Source organism: Mustelus asterias, chromosome 19, assembly GCF_964213995.1.
Source record: "Mustelus asterias chromosome 19, sMusAst1.hap1.1, whole genome shotgun sequence".
In the NCBI taxonomy this organism is placed as follows: Eukaryota; Metazoa; Chordata; class Chondrichthyes; order Carcharhiniformes; family Triakidae; genus Mustelus; species Mustelus asterias.
In genome coordinates this window covers 76,954,501-76,961,265 of record NC_135819.1, presented here as the reverse complement: position 1 = coordinate 76,961,265, position 6,765 = coordinate 76,954,501, and the positions used below count along the sequence as shown (strand labels likewise).

The 6,765-nt window shown below is 45.3% G+C and overlaps 1 non-coding gene across 1 annotated transcript; it reads right to left on the bottom strand.

Annotated features, from left to right (window-relative positions):
• Positions 1–1,830: 1,830 nt before the first annotated feature.
• trnam-cau (transfer RNA methionine (anticodon CAU)) lies at positions 1,831–1,903 on the bottom strand. Its single transcript has one exon. It is a non-coding gene; the product is annotated as a tRNA-Met (tRNA).
• Positions 1,904–6,765: the final 4,862 nt, after the last annotated feature.

The following is a 6,765-nucleotide window of genomic DNA, read 5'->3' as shown; positions in this document are numbered from 1 at the left end:
TTGCGGATGGGGGTGAAGGGGAAAGGTGGGTTAGGCATCAAGGGGAGGCGGGTGACTCATAGAAGACTCCCCCATTCATAGAATCATAGAATCCCCACAGTGTGGAAAGAGGCCATTCAGCCCATCGAGTCTGCACCAACCACAATCCCACCCAGGCCCTCTTCCCGTAACCCTGCACATTTACCCTGCTAATCCCTGACACTAGGGTCAATTTAGCACAGCTAATCAACCGAGCCCAGACTGTGGGAGGAAACCAGAGCACGTGGAGGAAACCCACATAGACACTGGGAGAATGTGCAAACTCCACACAGGCAATGACCCGAGGCCAGAATTGAACTCAGGTCCCTGGCACTGTGAGGGAGCAGTGCTAACCACTGTGCCACCATGCTGCCCAGAATGCCAGATCCCTCAGTAAGGCACTGAGTGCCTTCATCCAAAGATGTGCGGGTTAGGTTGATTGGCCATGTTAAATTGATCCTAGTGTATGTGGGGTTATGGAAATAGGGCCTGGGTGGGATCGTGGTCGGTACAAACTTGGTGGGCCGAATGGCCTCCTTCTGCACTGTAGGGATTCCACGATCCTTTTATGATGAGTGTAGCTAAACAAGAGGCTGGACACTAGCAACTCCCCCCCTTCCCCCATTCCCCACCTCACTTCCCCAATCCGGCTCAGCCCCCAGCACCTTGGAATCCACAAGCGAACATGCCATTGTCACGCTCCCTGCCTGGCAGGAGCCTCATCCATCACTGGGTTGATGTCGGCAGCAGGGTAAGAGCCTTAAGTGGATATTAATTGCTCACTTAAGGGCTTCAATTGATGGCAAGGTGAGAAGGCTGCCCGTGGGCCTTCCCACTATGGGCCTGATCAGGGCGGATAGGGAAAGGTTGTGGGTTCCTCATCCACCTGATTAAATGCCCTTCCTGTCACCAAAGATTTTTTTATGGATAGGGACGAGAGGGAACTGAAACTCCAGTTCCCATCACTCACTCTCCACAATCAGTGTGTTATTTTTGAAAGGAAAGATGTGTGCGTTCCTTAATCCCTGAGTGTGAGAACAAGTTGAGTAATTAGCAGCAAGCTTTACACGGGTTAAAATAAAAAGGATTATTTATTCATGCATTCACCTTGAAAATCTAACACTATATCACTCACTCACCCACTCACACATTGGAGGGAAACAGTTAGAGATTAATGTACTTGCATAAGTTATAAACAAAAGCATAGTTGTCTTGGGATTGCCTTGCCTTGGGATTGCCTTGCCTTGGGAAACACAGGGTGCAGGCCCAGCGAAGACGTTTTTCATTTGTGTGAAGTGTAGTTGGGTGAAATCAGTAGTTGAAATTGAGAATAAGAGACTCGTATATCAATAGACAAGTCAAGTGTCTCTCAGATGCCAATTTTTATGTTTTAAAACTGATTGGTGGGGCAGGACATGACAATATGAATAAGTTATGATACACTCCATGTGTACAGAGGAGCCAACTAGATTTTCTTTCACTGATATTTACACAGAATCCCTACAGTGCAGAAGGAGGCCATTCAGCCCATTGAGTCTGCACCGACGACAATCCCACCCAAGCTCTATTCCCGTAACCCCACATATTTACCCTGCTAATCCCCCTGATACTAGGGTCAATTTAGCATGGCCAATCAACCTAACCCGCACATCTTTGGACTGTGAGAGGAAACCGGAGCACCTGGAGGAAACCCACGCAGACACAGGGAGAATGTGCAAACTCCGCACAGACAGTGACCCGAGGCTGGGATTGAACCCGGGTCCCTGACGCTGTGAGGCAGCAGTGCTACCGTGCCACCCCTAAAAATAGTCTTGCCCTCTCTGAGGATTGAACTCAGAACCTTCAGATTATGAGACTGACATGCTGCCTACTGCACTAAGAATGCATGGCTAAACTTTGTCTGAACTTGTCTAAAGTTGTCTAAACTTCTCAATTGGATTTTGTCCTATATTTCAAGGATCTCTGCAATTTTTATGCCGTATTCCACTGACTCTCAGCAGATGGCGTATTTGTGTAACTAAAAATGCTTTTCGATATTGATACAAGATCACATCTTAACTCTTTTGGGTGCCCTGTTCATGTCTCGAAGAACATAACGTCTTGCCTGAGCTCTGATAAACTTGAAGACAAAAGTGCAAAATTCCAGTGCCACAAAATATCTAGAGGCTACCTTATAATGAACATGTAATATCCCTTCTGCTCTGAACTGAAAGTTGGGCATCTTAACTTCCTACATTGCATAAATCTGGAGAGATAGTTCATCATGTAGAAAAGAATCTAGCAATATAAATAACATTATTCATTAATGATGGAAGTGAATGGAACGCACTGTGCAGTGTCAGGACCAGAAACTAGTCCCTGTCCCCAGGATGACAGAGCAGCTCCCAGTTCCTGTTGTTTTGTTCTTCTCCTTGTGTTTACTACACACATCAAGGCACCAATCATTTGTCTCCAATGAGGAGATTTTTTTTCCCAGTGATCCGTGGCACTAATATATGAGGGATTAATTAGCACTCAAACATGTAGCTCCATTTGGGTGGCATGGTGGCACAGTGGTTGGCACTGCTGCCTCACAGTGCCAGGGACCGGAGTTCGATTCCAGCCTCGGGCGACTGCCTGTGTGAAGTTTGCATGTTCTCCCTGTGTCTATGTGGATTTCCTCCGGGTGTTACGGTTTCCTCCCACACTCCCAAGATGTGCAGGTTAGGTGGATTGGCCATGCTAAATTGCCCCTTAGTGTCCCAAGATGTGTAGTTTAGGGAGATTAGCGGGGTAAATGCGCAGGGTTACAGGGATAGGGCGAGAGTGGATCTGGGTAAGATGCTCTGTCCGAGAGTCAATGCAAACTCGATGGGCCCAATGGCCTCCTTCTGCACTGTAGGCATTCTATGATTTATTAAGGAGTTGTGAGGTTGGTAGCAGTATTATTACACAGTTGGAGAGTTTGTACCCATTGGTTTGCGTTCTCACAGCAGACTGAGAATGAGTCGAAATGACATGATATATTGCATCAATTCCCCTTTTGTAGTACATACAGAAAGCATACCCACACCCATTAAAGATGTACCACAACAGTTCCAAGGGCTTTGGTGTTATCACAAACATCTCCTGCCCTCAGCTACTAAATTAAATGCCTTGAGAGAATGTGTGAGATGGCATTTTCTTCAACATGTGTATCCAAACACTGAGTGAAGTTTACACTCCATGTGATGTCAAACTGCAGGACTGCTCCCTGCGGTTGTGTTGCCCCACCTCAGTTCAGTCAGGACCTGATTATAGAGATGTTTTCACCTTCACATCACCGCAAAGTGGGATAGCTTAACCCCGCACCGCACAGGATCCCACACCGCACAGGCAATCGTGAAGTTTAATCTGACTGAAGGATACAGACACATCTGTCCACACATTCTCACACTAACCCTGCAAAAACCCTCTTCATTTAAAATTGGCTTTGCTAATTCCTGTAGTTTGCCCTTCTTCTCCAGCTATCTGATAAACTTTATTCTGGATTTCATTCTTGCTCAGAAGACTAAGGAAATTTGGCATGTCCGCTATGACTCTCACCAACTTTTACAGATGCACCATAGAAAGCATTCTTTCTGGTTGTATCACAGCTTGGTATGGCTCCTTCTCTGTCCAAGACCGCAAGGAGCTACAAATAGTCGTGAATGTAGCTCAATCCATCACACAAACCAGCCTCCCATTCATTGACTTTGTCTACACTTCCCGCTGCCTCGGCAAAGCAACCAGCATAATTGAAGACCCCAGGCATCCTGGACATTCTCTCTTCCACCTTCTTCTGTCGGGAAAAGGATACAAAAGTCTGAGGTCACGCACCAACCCACTCAAGAACAGCTTCTTCCCTGCTGCCATCAGACTTTTGAATGGACTTACCTTGCATTATGTTGATCTTTCTCTACACCCTAGCTATGACTGTAACACTGCATTCTGCACCCTCTCCTTTCCTTCTCTATGAATGGTATGCTTTGTCTGTATAGCGCAGGAAAACAATACTTTTCACTGTATACTAATGCATGTGACAATAATAAATGAAATCAAATCAAATTAATGCTGATTTGGTAGAAAATTCAGATGGTATTCTTTATGAAGATATTCTCACCTGAAGAAGGGGCTTAGAGCTTCGAAAGCTTGTGTGGCTTTTGCTACCAAATAAACCTGTTGGACTTTAACCTGGTGTTGTTAAACTTCTTACTGTGTTTACCCCAGTCCAACGCCGGCATCTCCACATCATTCTTTATGAACACAGAGACATATGAAGAAGGGGAGGCCATATCACCCCTCAAGCCTGTTCTGCATTCAGTGAGTTCATAACTCATTTGTAACTTCACTCCATACCCCTGCTTTTGCCTCATATTCCTTAATATCTTTGATTAATAACAAGCTATCAAGCTCAGATTTAAAATTGACAATTGATCCAGAACCATTTTCTGCCATTTGCAGAAAAAAGTTTCAAACTTCTACCACCTTTTATGTGTCAAAATATTTTCAAATTTCACTTCTGAAAGGACTGGTTAATTTTTAGCCTATAGCTCTGAGCCTTAGACTCCCCAACCAGCACGGTAGAGGGGCAGGCAATCAGGCCTGACGATCCCTCGGTCATCGTCTGCCTGGACCTATTGATGGGAAGTTTGGCCCAGGTCCTGGAGTATGTTCATGAGGAGGTTCTCCTCCTTCCCTACTCCTCTCCCCATTGGCTTCCGCATCCATTTATAGTTGAGCTAATGGTCATCATCTATCTTTAACAATGCAATTACCAAAGGATTCGTTTTGTCTCATGTTGTAAGAATCATTGCATTGATATGCATGACATCTATTGCAAAGTGTGTCAATTTTCTTCCAAGTCTGCTTTCTGGGAGAAATTGCTCTTTTTTATATATTTACTCAAAGGATTTGAGTGGCACGGTAACACAGTGGCTAACACTGCTGCCTCACAGCGCCAGGGACCCGGGTTCAATTCGTCACTGTCTGTGTGGAGTCTGCACGTTCTCCCCGTGTCTGCGTGGGCTTCCTCCGGGTGCTCCGGTTTCCTCCCACAGTCCAAAGATGTTCGGGTTAGGTTGATTGTCCATGCTAAACTGCCCCTTAGTGTCAGGGGAATTAGGAGGGTAAATAAGTGGGGTTATGGGGATGGGACCTGGGTGGGATTGTTGGCAGTGCAGACTCGATGAGCCGAATGACCTCCTTCTGCGCTGTAGATTCGATGATTCGATGTGATTATCACTAGCTCGGCCTGCGCTTATTGCCCTCCCTAATTACCCCTGGGAATGGTAGATTGCCATCTTTTTGAACCACTGCAGCCTGTGTGGCACGGGTACACCCACTCTGCTGTTAGGAATGAATTCCAGGGTTCTGACCCAGTGGCAGTGGAGAAATGGTGAGATACTTTCAAGTCAGGATGATGGTGTGGATTGGAGGGAAGCATGCAGGTGCTGGTGTTCCCAGGTACCTGCTGCCCTTGTTCTTCTAGGTGGTGGAGTTTGAAGGAACCTTGGTAAGTCACTACAGTGCATCTTGCAGATGGTACATACGGCTGCCACTGTGTACCAAAAACGGAGGGAGTGAATGTGGTGGATAGAATGTCAATCAAATGGGCATACAATCCAATGCTTGTGATTTTAGGGCGTGTATGATTGTTACTGTGAGAGGTGATTTTTTAAAATACTTTTCCAATTCAATCAAATCAAGTTCAATTCAGAGTCTCAACATGTTGAGACATTTCCGATCCAGGCTGACAAGACAGGGCCTTCACACCTGTCTTGGGCCTGATCTACATGAGCCCAGCTGATTGGAGGAGGGGCAGGGTTCCTCCTCCAAGGTTGGATCTCATTTGCATCTTAGCCAAAAGGCCGAGATGCCGCTTTTAAAAATTGCTTCATATGAATATGAAGCTTAAATGTAACCTAATGACCTCAACCAAGCGCAGCATCCTATCCATACTACACTTGATCTTAGCCAAGAGTCCGAGAAGCGACACTGTGAGAGGTGATTTTTTTTATACTTCTCCAATTCAATCAAATCAAATCCAATTCAGAGTCTCAACAAGTTGAGACATTTCAGATCCAGGCTGACAAGACAGGGCGAGCGACCAAACCACCCTGTCCTGGGCCTGATCTACATGAGCCAAGCTGATTGGAGAAGGGGGAGGTTCCTCCTCCAAGACTTGAGCTCATTTGCATCTTAGCCAAAAGGCCGAGATGCCGCTTTAAAAAATTGCTTCATATGAAACATATGAAGCTTCAGTGTAACCCAATGACCTCAACCAAGTGCGGCCGACCATGGGCTGCTGACCATACTACACTTGATCTTAGCCAAAAGGCCAAGAAATGAGAGGTGATACTCTAGTTAACTCTAATATCTGAGCTATCAAAATAAATAATTTTCAACATTCAATTGGATTCACCATGATAGGAATGAGCACCTTTCTGGTTGCAATGAATGCAAATGGCCATTTAGGGAAGTGTTATTCTTAATTATTGGTGTTAAAGTTGCGAAATGCATCTATTGTTTAGCATGTAGCCAATCTTTGCCAAGGATTCTGAAAGTTGAAGTTGTCTGACTGCACTGTATAAATGATTGAGGTGTGCAATTTTTACCCAACTAGTCAGATTTTACAATTGAGAAATCTCTTCCTTATCTGCTCCCAGTTCCTCTGGTGCTGCATTGATTCTTTGCATTGTTATTTCTTACTAAGATTTCCTTTGCGTTGGGTACAAATAGGACAGCATT